The sequence below is a fragment of the Schistocerca cancellata genome, chromosome 2 (genome assembly GCF_023864275.1).
Source record: "Schistocerca cancellata isolate TAMUIC-IGC-003103 chromosome 2, iqSchCanc2.1, whole genome shotgun sequence".
NCBI lineage: Eukaryota > Metazoa > Arthropoda > Insecta > Orthoptera > Acrididae > Schistocerca > Schistocerca cancellata.
In genome coordinates, this window is record NC_064627.1 from 1,053,463,426 (window position 1) to 1,053,475,570 (window position 12,145).

Genomic DNA, 12,145 nt, shown 5'->3' on the forward strand with positions numbered 1-12,145 from the left:
GCCAGTGCCCTTGACCGAATAGCGCTGCAGCTCCGAAACCGAAGAGGAAAGAGAAATACGAATTGAAACTGTCGACAGTGCCCTATGTTCGCAGGCGGTCACCCGCCCAAGCACTGACAACGCCCGACGTCGCGCAGTTGTGGTGATCGGACGAGAAACTGTGTGTTCAGCGTGCTGTGACCAGTGAAATGTTTTAGCGCGTCCCGACAAGTCGCGTTCGGGTCCCCTATCAGCTCCCACACAATGTGACGATTTCTTTGTCACCATACTTCCACGGGGAAATCGGCGTTGCCTTTTTGAAACAGTAAAATCGTAGTGGCCCGTGGGGGGATCGAACCCACGACCTTCGCGCTATTAGCACGACGCTCTAACCAACTGAGCTAACGGGCCTCGGTACAGACAGTCTCCCATTGCTTTGCGGGAATTGCTCTGCGTATTGCCATGTAACATTTCTATGGCAGCAATCCAACAGTGGACCAGCGTCTCTTCTCCCTCTATGCCGCTGCTCGTAGTAATTTCGTTGCGTGCCCGTTTCTCTCGACTGTTGTCAGCTGACGTTTACGAACCAGTAGCTATAATGCGAGGAGGACGTGAAACAGCATTTCGCACGGTCAAAACTTGTCGTGATTTGTTCCGAAAAAATTCCATTCCGGTACCGGGAATCGAACCCGGGCCTCCTGGGTGAAAGCCAGGTATCCTAGCCACTAGACCACACCGGACGTGCACATCGTTCTCCGGGTTTACACCCCCTCCACTCGCTTTCCGTGTCGCACTTTCCCTGTTTGCGAGCATCTTCTCGCGCATGGCAAAAGTCTCAGTCCATTTCTTTTGGCCTCGTTGTTACAGGGGTAGGAGGAAAAGCAAAGCTGTAAGTAGTAATATTTATTTACTTATTTCGCAAGTAAAGACCTGCTGCCTGTCATTATATAGCAGGTCATACATTGTGTGACTTTACATGTTATATCATACGAAATTCAGTTTTATTACTAGTACTTTTTTTCTTGAAAATTTTACAAAAGAACTGCAACTAGTAATAACAGGAAGTAAACATTTTCACGCTGAGTCGTTGAAGCCTTGTGGATAACAAACTACTAAGTGTTTCGCTCCTTCGCAACCCCAGAGCCGTCGACTTAGCTGTGAACGACAGTAAATTAAATGCCCCGGGTGAGGATCGAACTCACGACCTTAAGATTATGAGACTTACGCGCTGCCTACTGCGCTACCGAGGCTGGCGAACGCCACACCTTCTGGAATCTTGCTAAGTACCGAATACCAGTGGTACAGAGTCTGCACTCCCTGGCTCATTTTTTCTGTTGCTACACGTGCATTCCCGGCGCGGCAGGCAACTTGCGATGTTAGGCCGACGCCAGTATGTACAATAGCACGCAAGAGTCCAAACGAGCAGTCGTGCGCGCTGCATGATTGCTTCTTTCCACACGGAATCCCGCGGTTCATTCTCATGGCTCACGCAGTTCGAGTGCGAAAGACACGCAGCACCACTATCGGAGAAAAAACAAAACGATGCATCGGCCGGGAATCGAACATGGGCCGCCCGCGTGGCAGGCGAGCATTCTACCACTGAACCACCGATGCTCAGCTAGTTCACAGCTTCCTGGTGCTTTCCGCGGCAGACGTCTGAGGGGAAAGTGGGACTGCCGTCCAGCGCCGTCGCATCCTCTCGAGAGAATGCTACAGACGCTGAATCCTGCACTGCACTGCTTAAAAATGATCGTCTAAGTACTCTTGCGGCGCACGCACGCGACGACTCTTGCCAAAGGCCGCGAAACGTGCCTAGAGACGCTGCCTGGATGAGCTCGCCTACCCCGTAACGCGCCTACAGCTACGACCACCTTCAGGCGCCGCCGACAGGCGGGAAGCAGACACAGCGCGGCTCGCGAGGCGCGCGACGGAACTGTGCGGTGGTGGTGTAATGGTCAGCATAGTTGCTTTCCAAGCAGTTGATCCGGGTTCGATTCCCGGCCACCGCTGCAGGCTTTTACTTTTGCGTATGAGTACTTTTGCCACGCGTCCTTAAATTAATGTTTCTTTGCCCATCTTACTCGCTGCACGCCACCCTCTAGCGTGTGCGTCGATTCCCCTTGAGTCTCGACTTGTCTCGACTTTGCTCAGCTGACGCGAGAGCTGACGCTCTCCAATCGGCCTATATCAAAAGGACAAGCACGCGAAACGACTGAGAGAGGTATGGCGAGGCGGGCACAACATTACTTATGCCTCGAGTAAATACCTGCTGCCTGTTATCATGTATTGTCTGATTTTACATGTTCTGTCAGACAAATTCAGTTTTATTACTAGTAGATTTCTTTTTTTTTTCTTTGTTGAAAATTTTACAACACGCTCCTTCATTTCACTGTGGCCGCACGGCGCGACTTGGCATACCGAGAGGCAAAACGTGGCGCCAGTGCCCTTGACCGAATAGCGCTGCAGCTCCGAAACCGAAGAGGAAAGAGAAATACGAATTGAAACTGTCGACAGTGCCCTATGTTCGCAGGCGGTCACCCGCCCAAGCACTGACAACGCCCGACGTCGCGCAGTTGTGGTGATCGGACGAGAAACTGTGTGTTCAGCGTGCTGTGACCAGTGAAATGTTTTAGCGCGTCCCGACAAGTCGCGTTCGGGTCCCCTATCAGCTCCCACACAATGTGACGATTTCTTTGTCACCATACTTCCACGGGGAAATCGGCGTTGCCTTTTTGAAACAGTAAAATCGTAGTGGCCCGTGGGGGGATCGAACCCACGACCTTCGCGCTATTAGCACGACGCTCTAACCAACTGAGCTAACGGGCCTCGGTACAGACAGTCTCCCATTGCTTTGCGGGAATTGCTCTGCGTATTGCCATGTAACATTTCTATGGCAGCAATCCAACAGTGGACCAGCGTCTCTTCTCCCTCTATGCCGCTGCTCGTAGTAATTTCGTTGCGTGCCCGTTTCTCTCGACTGTTGTCAGCTGACGTTTACGAACCAGTAGCTATAATGCGAGGAGGACGTGAAACAGCATTTCGCACGGTCAAAACTTGTCGTGATTTGTTCCGAAAAAATTCCATTCCGGTACCGGGAATCGAACCCGGGCCTCCTGGGTGAAACCCAGGTATCCTAGCCACTAGACCACACCGGACGTGCACATCGTTCTCCGGGTTTACACCCCCTCCACTCGCTTTCCGTGTCGCACTTTCCCTGTTTGCGAGCATCTTCTCGCGCATGGCAAAAGTCTCAGTCCATTTCTTTTGGCCTCGTTGTTACAGGGGTAGGAGGAAAAGCAAAGCTGTAAGTAGTAATATTTATTTACTTATTTCGCAAGTAAAGACCTGCTGCCTGTCATTATATAGCAGGTCATACATTGTGTGACTTTACATGTTATATCATACGAAATTCAGTTTTATTACTAGTACTTTTTTTCTTGAAAATTTTACAAAAGAACTGCAACTAGTAATAACAGGAAGTAAACATTTTCACGCTGAGTCGTTGAAGCCTTGTGGATAACAAACTACTAAGTGTTTCGCTCCTTCGCAACCCCAGAGCCGTCGACTTAGCTGTGAACGACAGTAAATTAAATGCCCCGGGTGAGGATCGAACTCACGACCTTAAGATTATGAGACTTACGCGCTGCCTACTGCGCTACCGAGGCTGGCGAACGCCACACCTTCTGGAATCTTGCTAAGTACCGAATACCAGTGGTACAGAGTCTGCACTCCCTGGCTCATTTTTTCTGTTGCTACACGTGCATTCCCGGCGCGGCAGGCAACTTGCGATGTTAGGCCGACGCCAGTATGTACAATAGCACGCAAGAGTCCAAACGAGCAGTCGTGCGCGCTGCATGATTGCTTCTTTCCACACGGAATCCCGCGGTTCATTCTCATGGCTCACGCAGTTCGAGTGCGAAAGACACGCAGCACCACTATCGGAGAAAAAACAAAACGATGCATCGGCCGGGAATCGAACCCGGGCCGCCCGCGTGGCAGGCGAGCATTCTACCACTGAACCACCGATGCTCAGCTAGTTCACAGCTTCCTGGTGCTTTCCGCGGCAGACGTCTGAGGGGAAAGTGGGACTGCCGTTCAGCGCCGTCTCATCCTCTCGAGAGAATGCTACAGACGCTGAATCCTGCACTGCACTGCTTAAAAATGATCGTCTAAGTACTCTTGCGGCGCACGCACGCGACGACTCTTGCCAAAGGCCGCGAAACGTGCCTAGAGACGCTGCCTGGATGAGCTCGCCTACCCCGTAACGCGCCTACAGCTACGACCACCTTCAGGCGCCGCCGACAGGCGGGAAGCAGACACAGCGCGGCTCGCGAGGCGCGCGACGGAACTGTGCGGTGGTGGTGTAATGGTCAGCATAGTTGCCTTCCAAGCAGTTGATCCGGGTTCGATTCCCGGCCACCGCAGCAGGCTTTTACTTTTGCGTATGAGTACTTTTGCCACGCGTCCTTAAATTAATGTTTCTTTGCCCATCTTACTCGCTGCACGCCACCCTCTAGCGTGTGCGTCGATTCCCCTTGAGTCTCGACTTGTCTCGACTTTGCTCAGCTGACGCGAGAGCTGACGCTCTCCAATCGGCCTATATCAAAAGGACAAGCACGCGAAACGACTGAGAGAGGTATGGCGAGGCGGGCACAACATTACTTATGCCTCGAGTAAATACCTGCTGCCTGTTATCATGTATTGTCTGATTTTACATGTTCTGTCAGACAAATTCAGTTTTATTACTAGTAGATTTCTTTTTTTTTTTCTTTGTTGAAAATTTTACAACACGATCCTTCATTTCACTGTGGCCGCAGGGCGCGACTTGGCATACCGAGAGGCAAAACGTGGCGCCAGTGCCCTTGACCGAATAGCGCTGCAGCTCCGAAACCGAAGAGGAAAGAGAAATACGAATTGAAACTGTCGACAGTGCCCTATGTTCGCAGGCGGTCACCCGCCCAAGCACTGACAACGCCCGACGTCGCGCAGTTGTGGTGATCGGACGAGAAACTGTGTGTTCAGCGTGCTGTGACCAGTGAAATGTTTTAGCGCGTCCCGACAAGTCGCGTTCGGGTCCCCTATCAGCTCCCACACAATGTGACGATTTCTTTGTCACCATACTTCCACGGGGAAATCGGCGTTGCCTTTTTGAAACAGTAAAATCGTAGTGGCCCGTGGGGGGATCGAACCCACGACCTTCGCGCTATTAGCACGACGCTCTAACCAACTGAGCTAACGGGCCTCGGTACAGACAGTCTCCCATTGCTTTGCGGGAATTGCTCTGCGTATTGCCATGTAACATTTCTATGGCAGCAATCCAACAGTGGACCAGCGTCTCTTCTCCCTCTATGCCGCTGCTCGTAGTAATTTCGTTGCGTGCCCGTTTCTCTCGACTGTTGTCAGCTGACGTTTACGAACCAGTAGCTATAATGCGAGGAGGACGTGAAACAGCATTTCGCACGGTCAAAACTTGTCGTGATTTGTTCCGAAAAAATTCCATTCCGGTACCGGGAATCGAACCCGGGCCTCCTGGGTGAAAGCCAGGTATCCTAGCCACTAGACCACACCGGACGTGCACATCGTTCTCCGGGTTTACACCCCCTCCACTCGCTTTCCGTGTCGCACTTTCCCTGTTTGCGAGCATCTTCTCGCGCATGGCAAAAGTCTCAGTCCATTTCTTTTGGCCTCGTTGTTACAGGGGTAGGAGGAAAAGCAAAGCTGTAAGTAGTAATATTTATTTACTTATTTCGCAAGTAAAGACCTGCTGCCTGTCATTATATAGCAGGTCATACATTGTGTGACTTTACATGTTATATCATACGAAATTCAGTTTTATTACTAGTACTTTTTTTCTTGAAAATTTTACAAAAGAACTGCAACTAGTAATAACAGGAAGTAAACATTTTCACGCTGAGTCGTTGAAGCCTTGTGGATAACAAACTACTAAGTGTTTCGCTCCTTCGCAACCCCAGAGCCGTCGACTTAGCTGTGAACGACAGTAAATTAAATGCCCCGGGTGAGGATCGAACTCACGACCTTAAGATTATGAGACTTACGCGCTGCCTACTGCGCTACCGAGGCTGGCGAACGCCACACCTTCTGGAATCTTGCTAAGTACCGAATACCAGTGGTACAGAGTCTGCACTCCCTGGCTCATTTTTTCTGTTGCTACACGTGCATTCCCGGCGCGGCAGGCAACTTGCGATGTTAGGCCGACGCCAGTATGTACAATAGCACGCAAGAGTCCAAACGAGCAGTCGTGCGCGCTGCATGATTGCTTCTTTCCACACGGAATCCCGCGGTTCATTCTCATGGCTCACGCAGTTCGAGTGCGAAAGACACGCAGCACCACTATCGGAGAAAAAACAAAACGATGCATCGGCCGGGAATCGAACATGGGCCGCCCGCGTGGCAGGCGAGCATTCTACCACTGAACCACCGATGCTCAGCTAGTTCACAGCTTCCTGGTGCTTTCCGCGGCAGACGTCTGAGGGGAAAGTGGGACTGCCGTCCAGCGCCGTCGCATCCTCTCGAGAGAATGCTACAGACGCTGAATCCTGCACTGCACTGCTTAAAAATGATCGTCTAAGTACTCTTGCGGCGCACGCACGCGACGACTCTTGCCAAAGGCCGCGAAACGTGCCTAGAGACGCTGCCTGGATGAGCTCGCCTACCCCGTAACGCGCCTACAGCTACGACCACCTTCAGGCGCCGCCGACAGGCGGGAAGCAGACACAGCGCGGCTCGCGAGGCGCGCGACGGAACTGTGCGGTGGTGGTGTAATGGTCAGCATAGTTGCTTTCCAAGCAGTTGATCCGGGTTCGATTCCCGGCCACCGCTGCAGGCTTTTACTTTTGCGTATGAGTACTTTTGCCACGCGTCCTTAAATTAATGTTTCTTTGCCCATCTTACTCGCTGCACGCCACCCTCTAGCGTGTGCGTCGATTCCCCTTGAGTCTCGACTTGTCTCGACTTTGCTCAGCTGACGCGAGAGCTGACGCTCTCCAATCGGCCTATATCAAAAGGACAAGCACGCGAAACGACTGAGAGAGGTATGGCGAGGCGGGCACAACATTACTTATGCCTCGAGTAAATACCTGCTGCCTGTTATCATGTATTGTCTGATTTTACATGTTCTGTCAGACAAATTCAGTTTTATTACTAGTAGATTTCTTTTTTTTTTCTTTGTTGAAAATTTTACAACACGCTCCTTCATTTCACTGTGGCCGCACGGCGCGACTTGGCATACCGAGAGGCAAAACGTGGCGCCAGTGCCCTTGACCGAATAGCGCTGCAGCTCCGAAACCGAAGAGGAAAGAGAAATACGAATTGAAACTGTCGACAGTGCCCTATGTTCGCAGGCGGTCACCCGCCCAAGCACTGACAACGCCCGACGTCGCGCAGTTGTGGTGATCGGACGAGAAACTGTGTGTTCAGCGTGCTGTGACCAGTGAAATGTTTTAGCGCGTCCCGACAAGTCGCGTTCGGGTCCCCTATCAGCTCCCACACAATGTGACGATTTCTTTGTCACCATACTTCCACGGGGAAATCGGCGTTGCCTTTTTGAAACAGTAAAATCGTAGTGGCCCGTGGGGGGATCGAACCCACGACCTTCGCGCTATTAGCACGACGCTCTAACCAACTGAGCTAACGGGCCTCGGTACAGACAGTCTCCCATTGCTTTGCGGGAATTGCTCTGCGTATTGCCATGTAACATTTCTATGGCAGCAATCCAACAGTGGACCAGCGTCTCTTCTCCCTCTATGCCGCTGCTCGTAGTAATTTCGTTGCGTGCCCGTTTCTCTCGACTGTTGTCAGCTGACGTTTACGAACCAGTAGCTATAATGCGAGGAGGACGTGAAACAGCATTTCGCACGGTCAAAACTTGTCGTGATTTGTTCCGAAAAAATTCCATTCCGGTACCGGGAATCGAACCCGGGCCTCCTGGGTGAAACCCAGGTATCCTAGCCACTAGACCACACCGGACGTGCACATCGTTCTCCGGGTTTACACCCCCTCCACTCGCTTTCCGTGTCGCACTTTCCCTGTTTGCGAGCATCTTCTCGCGCATGGCAAAAGTCTCAGTCCATTTCTTTTGGCCTCGTTGTTACAGGGGTAGGAGGAAAAGCAAAGCTGTAAGTAGTAATATTTATTTACTTATTTCGCAAGTAAAGACCTGCTGCCTGTCATTATATAGCAGGTCATACATTGTGTGACTTTACATGTTATATCATACGAAATTCAGTTTTATTACTAGTACTTTTTTTCTTGAAAATTTTACAAAAGAACTGCAACTAGTAATAACAGGAAGTAAACATTTTCACGCTGAGTCGTTGAAGCCTTGTGGATAACAAACTACTAAGTGTTTCGCTCCTTCGCAACCCCAGAGCCGTCGACTTAGCTGTGAACGACAGTAAATTAAATGCCCCGGGTGAGGATCGAACTCACGACCTTAAGATTATGAGACTTACGCGCTGCCTACTGCGCTACCGAGGCTGGCGAACGCCACACCTTCTGGAATCTTGCTAAGTACCGAATACCAGTGGTACAGAGTCTGCACTCCCTGGCTCATTTTTTCTGTTGCTACACGTGCATTCCCGGCGCGGCAGGCAACTTGCGATGTTAGGCCGACGCCAGTATGTACAATAGCACGCAAGAGTCCAAACGAGCAGTCGTGCGCGCTGCATGATTGCTTCTTTCCACACGGAATCCCGCGGTTCATTCTCATGGCTCACGCAGTTCGAGTGCGAAAGACACGCAGCACCACTATCGGAGAAAAAACAAAACGATGCATCGGCCGGGAATCGAACCCGGGCCGCCCGCGTGGCAGGCGAGCATTCTACCACTGAACCACCGATGCTCAGCTAGTTCACAGCTTCCTGGTGCTTTCCGCGGCAGACGTCTGAGGGGAAAGTGGGACTGCCGTTCAGCGCCGTCTCATCCTCTCGAGAGAATGCTACAGACGCTGAATCCTGCACTGCACTGCTTAAAAATGATCGTCTAAGTACTCTTGCGGCGCACGCACGCGACGACTCTTGCCAAAGGCCGCGAAACGTGCCTAGAGACGCTGCCTGGATGAGCTCGCCTACCCCGTAACGCGCCTACAGCTACGACCACCTTCAGGCGCCGCCGACAGGCGGGAAGCAGACACAGCGCGGCTCGCGAGGCGCGCGACGGAACTGTGCGGTGGTGGTGTAATGGTCAGCATAGTTGCCTTCCAAGCAGTTGATCCGGGTTCGATTCCCGGCCACCGCAGCAGGCTTTTACTTTTGCGTATGAGTACTTTTGCCACGCGTCCTTAAATTAATGTTTCTTTGCCCATCTTACTCGCTGCACGCCACCCTCTAGCGTGTGCGTCGATTCCCCTTGAGTCTCGACTTGTCTCGACTTTGCTCAGCTGACGCGAGAGCTGACGCTCTCCAATCGGCCTATATCAAAAGGACAAGCACGCGAAACGACTGAGAGAGGTATGGCGAGGCGGGCACAACATTACTTATGCCTCGAGTAAATACCTGCTGCCTGTTATCATGTATTGTCTGATTTTACATGTTCTGTCAGACAAATTCAGTTTTATTACTAGTAGATTTCTTTTTTTTTTCTTTGTTGAAAATTTTACAACACGCTCCTTCATTTCACTGTGGCCGCAGGGCGCGACTTGGCATACCGAGAGGCAAAACGTGGCGCCAGTGCCCTTGACCGAATAGCGCTGCAGCTCCGAAACCGAAGAGGAAAGAGAAATACGAATTGAAACTGTCGACAGTGCCCTATGTTCGCAGGCGGTCACCCGCCCAAGCACTGACAACGCCCGACGTCGCGCAGTTGTGGTGATCGGACGAGAAACTGTGTGTTCAGCGTGCTGTGACCAGTGAAATGTTTTAGCGCGTCCCGACAAGTCGCGTTCGGGTCCCCTATCAGCTCCCACACAATGTGACGATTTCTTTGTCACCATACTTCCACGGGGAAATCGGCGTTGCCTTTTTGAAACAGTAAAATCGTAGTGGCCCGTGGGGGGATCGAACCCACGACCTTCGCGCTATTAGCACGACGCTCTAACCAACTGAGCTAACGGGCCTCGGTACAGACAGTCTCCCATTGCTTTGCGGGAATTGCTCTGCGTATTGCCATGTAACATTTCTATGGCAGCAATCCAACAGTGGACCAGCGTCTCTTCTCCCTCTATGCCGCTGCTCGTAGTAATTTCGTTGCGTGCCCGTTTCTCTCGACTGTTGTCAGCTGACGTTTACGAACCAGTAGCTATAATGCGAGGAGGACGTGAAACAGCATTTCGCACGGTCAAAACTTGTCGTGATTTGTTCCGAAAAAATTCCATTCCGGTACCGGGAATCGAACCCGGGCCTCCTGGGTGAAACCCAGGTATCCTAGCCACTAGACCACACCGGACGTGCACATCGTTCTCCGGGTTTACACCCCCTCCACTCGCTTTCCGTGTCGCACTTTCCCTGTTTGCGAGCATCTTCTCGCGCATGGCAAAAGTCTCAGTCCATTTCTTTTGGCCTCGTTGTTACAGGGGTAGGAGGAAAAGCAAAGCTGTAAGTAGTAATATTTATTTACTTATTTCGCAAGTAAAGACCTGCTGCCTGTCATTATATAGCAGGTCATACATTGTGTGACTTTACATGTTATATCATACGAAATTCAGTTTTATTACTAGTACTTTTTTTCTTGAAAATTTTACAAAAGAACTGCAACTAGTAATAACAGGAAGTAAACATTTTCACGCTGAGTCGTTGAAGCCTTGTGGATAACAAACTACTAAGTGTTTCGCTCCTTCGCAACCCCAGAGCCGTCGACTTAGCTGTGAACGACAGTAAATTAAATGCCCCGGGTGAGGATCGAACTCACGACCTTAAGATTATGAGACTTACGCGCTGCCTACTGCGCTACCGAGGCTGGCGAACGCCACACCTTCTGGAATCTTGCTAAGTACCGAATACCAGTGGTACAGAGTCTGCACTCCCTGGCTCATTTTTTCTGTTGCTACACGTACATTCCCGGCGCGGCAGGCAACTTGCGATGTTAGGCCGACGCCAGTATGTACAATAGCACGCAAGAGTCCAAACGAGCAGTCGTGCGCGCTGCATGATTGCTTCTTTCCACACGGAATCCCGCGGTTCATTCTCATGGCTCACGCAGTTCGAGTGCGAAAGACACGCAGCACCACTATCGGAGAAAAAACAAAACGATGCATCGGCCGGGAATCGAACCCGGGCCGCCCGCGTGGCAGGCGAGCATTCTACCACTGAACCACCGATGCTCAGCTAGTTCACAGCTTCCTGGTGCTTTCCGCGGCAGACGTCTGAGGGGAAAGTGGGACTGCCGTTCAGCGCCGTCGCATCCTCTCGAGAGAATGCTACAGACGCTGAATCCTGCACTGCACTGCTTAAAAATGATCGTCTAAGTACTCTTGCGGCGCACGCACGCGACGACTCTTGCCAAAGGACGCGAAACGTGCCTAGAGACGCTGCCTGGATGAGCTCGCCTACCCCGTAACGCGCCTACAGCTACGACCACCTTCAGGCGCCGCCGACAGGCGGGAAGCAGACACAGCGCGGCTCGCGAGGCGCGCGACGGAACTGTGCGGTGGTGGTGTAATGGTCAGCATAGTTGCTTTCCAAGCAGTTGATCCGGGTTCGATTCCCGGCCACCGCTGCAGGCTTTTACTTTTGCGTATGAGTACTTTTGCCACGCGTCCTTAAATTAATGTTTCTTTGCCCATCTTACTCGCTGCACGCCACCCTCTAGCGTGTGCGTCGATTCCCCTTGAGTCTCGACTTGTCTCGACTTTGCTCAGCTGACGCGAGAGCTGACGCTCTCCAATCGGCCTATATCAAAAGGACAAGCACGCGAAACGACTGAGAGAGGTATGGCGAGGCGGGCACAACATTACTTATGCCTCGAGTAAATACCTGCTGCCTGTTATCATGTATTGTCTGATTTTACATGTTCTGTCAGACAAATTCAGTTTTATTACTAGTAGATTTCTTTTTTTTTTTCTTTGTTGAAAATTTTACAACACGCTCCTTCATTTCACTGTGGCCGCACGGCGCGACTTGGCATACCGAGAGGCAAAACGTGGCGCCAGTGCCCTTGACCGAATAGCGCTGCAGCTCCGAAACCGAAGAGGAAAGAGAAATACGAATTGAAA

At 51.5% G+C, this 12,145-nt stretch overlaps 25 non-coding genes across 25 annotated transcripts; 5 read left to right on the forward strand and 20 right to left on the reverse strand.

Annotated features, from left to right (window-relative positions):
- Nucleotides 1-316: 316 nt before the first annotated feature.
- Nucleotides 317-390, reverse strand: Trnai-aau (transfer RNA isoleucine (anticodon AAU)). Its single transcript has one exon. It is a non-coding gene; the product is annotated as a tRNA-Ile (tRNA).
- A 257-nt stretch (nucleotides 391-647) lies between these two features.
- Trnae-uuc (transfer RNA glutamic acid (anticodon UUC)) lies at nucleotides 648-719 on the reverse strand. The gene has a single exon. It is a non-coding gene; the product is annotated as a tRNA-Glu (tRNA).
- Nucleotides 720-1,156: 437 nt separating this feature from the next.
- Trnam-cau (transfer RNA methionine (anticodon CAU)) lies at nucleotides 1,157-1,229 on the reverse strand. The gene has a single exon. It is a non-coding gene; the product is annotated as a tRNA-Met (tRNA).
- A 293-nt stretch (nucleotides 1,230-1,522) lies between these two features.
- Nucleotides 1,523-1,593, reverse strand: Trnag-gcc (transfer RNA glycine (anticodon GCC)). The gene has a single exon. It is a non-coding gene; the product is annotated as a tRNA-Gly (tRNA).
- Nucleotides 1,594-1,916: 323 nt separating this feature from the next.
- Trnag-ucc (transfer RNA glycine (anticodon UCC)) lies at nucleotides 1,917-1,988 on the forward strand. Its single transcript has one exon. It is a non-coding gene; the product is annotated as a tRNA-Gly (tRNA).
- A 743-nt stretch (nucleotides 1,989-2,731) lies between these two features.
- Nucleotides 2,732-2,805, reverse strand: Trnai-aau (transfer RNA isoleucine (anticodon AAU)). Its single transcript has one exon. It is a non-coding gene; the product is annotated as a tRNA-Ile (tRNA).
- A 257-nt stretch (nucleotides 2,806-3,062) lies between these two features.
- Trnae-uuc (transfer RNA glutamic acid (anticodon UUC)) lies at nucleotides 3,063-3,134 on the reverse strand. Its single transcript has one exon. It is a non-coding gene; the product is annotated as a tRNA-Glu (tRNA).
- Nucleotides 3,135-3,571: 437 nt separating this feature from the next.
- On the reverse strand, nucleotides 3,572-3,644 carry Trnam-cau (transfer RNA methionine (anticodon CAU)). Its single transcript has one exon. It is a non-coding gene; the product is annotated as a tRNA-Met (tRNA).
- Nucleotides 3,645-3,937: 293 nt separating this feature from the next.
- Trnag-gcc (transfer RNA glycine (anticodon GCC)) lies at nucleotides 3,938-4,008 on the reverse strand. The gene has a single exon. It is a non-coding gene; the product is annotated as a tRNA-Gly (tRNA).
- Nucleotides 4,009-4,331: 323 nt separating this feature from the next.
- Trnag-ucc (transfer RNA glycine (anticodon UCC)) lies at nucleotides 4,332-4,403 on the forward strand. Its single transcript has one exon. It is a non-coding gene; the product is annotated as a tRNA-Gly (tRNA).
- A 744-nt stretch (nucleotides 4,404-5,147) lies between these two features.
- Trnai-aau (transfer RNA isoleucine (anticodon AAU)) lies at nucleotides 5,148-5,221 on the reverse strand. The gene has a single exon. It is a non-coding gene; the product is annotated as a tRNA-Ile (tRNA).
- Nucleotides 5,222-5,478: 257 nt separating this feature from the next.
- Trnae-uuc (transfer RNA glutamic acid (anticodon UUC)) lies at nucleotides 5,479-5,550 on the reverse strand. Its single transcript has one exon. It is a non-coding gene; the product is annotated as a tRNA-Glu (tRNA).
- A 437-nt stretch (nucleotides 5,551-5,987) lies between these two features.
- Trnam-cau (transfer RNA methionine (anticodon CAU)) lies at nucleotides 5,988-6,060 on the reverse strand. Its single transcript has one exon. It is a non-coding gene; the product is annotated as a tRNA-Met (tRNA).
- A 293-nt stretch (nucleotides 6,061-6,353) lies between these two features.
- Trnag-gcc (transfer RNA glycine (anticodon GCC)) lies at nucleotides 6,354-6,424 on the reverse strand. The gene has a single exon. It is a non-coding gene; the product is annotated as a tRNA-Gly (tRNA).
- A 323-nt stretch (nucleotides 6,425-6,747) lies between these two features.
- On the forward strand, nucleotides 6,748-6,819 carry Trnag-ucc (transfer RNA glycine (anticodon UCC)). The gene has a single exon. It is a non-coding gene; the product is annotated as a tRNA-Gly (tRNA).
- A 743-nt stretch (nucleotides 6,820-7,562) lies between these two features.
- On the reverse strand, nucleotides 7,563-7,636 carry Trnai-aau (transfer RNA isoleucine (anticodon AAU)). Its single transcript has one exon. It is a non-coding gene; the product is annotated as a tRNA-Ile (tRNA).
- Nucleotides 7,637-7,893: 257 nt separating this feature from the next.
- On the reverse strand, nucleotides 7,894-7,965 carry Trnae-uuc (transfer RNA glutamic acid (anticodon UUC)). Its single transcript has one exon. It is a non-coding gene; the product is annotated as a tRNA-Glu (tRNA).
- Nucleotides 7,966-8,402: 437 nt separating this feature from the next.
- On the reverse strand, nucleotides 8,403-8,475 carry Trnam-cau (transfer RNA methionine (anticodon CAU)). The gene has a single exon. It is a non-coding gene; the product is annotated as a tRNA-Met (tRNA).
- Nucleotides 8,476-8,768: 293 nt separating this feature from the next.
- Trnag-gcc (transfer RNA glycine (anticodon GCC)) lies at nucleotides 8,769-8,839 on the reverse strand. Its single transcript has one exon. It is a non-coding gene; the product is annotated as a tRNA-Gly (tRNA).
- Nucleotides 8,840-9,162: 323 nt separating this feature from the next.
- Trnag-ucc (transfer RNA glycine (anticodon UCC)) lies at nucleotides 9,163-9,234 on the forward strand. Its single transcript has one exon. It is a non-coding gene; the product is annotated as a tRNA-Gly (tRNA).
- Nucleotides 9,235-9,977: 743 nt separating this feature from the next.
- Nucleotides 9,978-10,051, reverse strand: Trnai-aau (transfer RNA isoleucine (anticodon AAU)). The gene has a single exon. It is a non-coding gene; the product is annotated as a tRNA-Ile (tRNA).
- A 257-nt stretch (nucleotides 10,052-10,308) lies between these two features.
- On the reverse strand, nucleotides 10,309-10,380 carry Trnae-uuc (transfer RNA glutamic acid (anticodon UUC)). The gene has a single exon. It is a non-coding gene; the product is annotated as a tRNA-Glu (tRNA).
- Nucleotides 10,381-10,817: 437 nt separating this feature from the next.
- On the reverse strand, nucleotides 10,818-10,890 carry Trnam-cau (transfer RNA methionine (anticodon CAU)). The gene has a single exon. It is a non-coding gene; the product is annotated as a tRNA-Met (tRNA).
- Nucleotides 10,891-11,183: 293 nt separating this feature from the next.
- Nucleotides 11,184-11,254, reverse strand: Trnag-gcc (transfer RNA glycine (anticodon GCC)). The gene has a single exon. It is a non-coding gene; the product is annotated as a tRNA-Gly (tRNA).
- Nucleotides 11,255-11,577: 323 nt separating this feature from the next.
- Trnag-ucc (transfer RNA glycine (anticodon UCC)) lies at nucleotides 11,578-11,649 on the forward strand. The gene has a single exon. It is a non-coding gene; the product is annotated as a tRNA-Gly (tRNA).
- The last annotated feature ends 496 nt before the right edge of the window (nucleotides 11,650-12,145 follow it).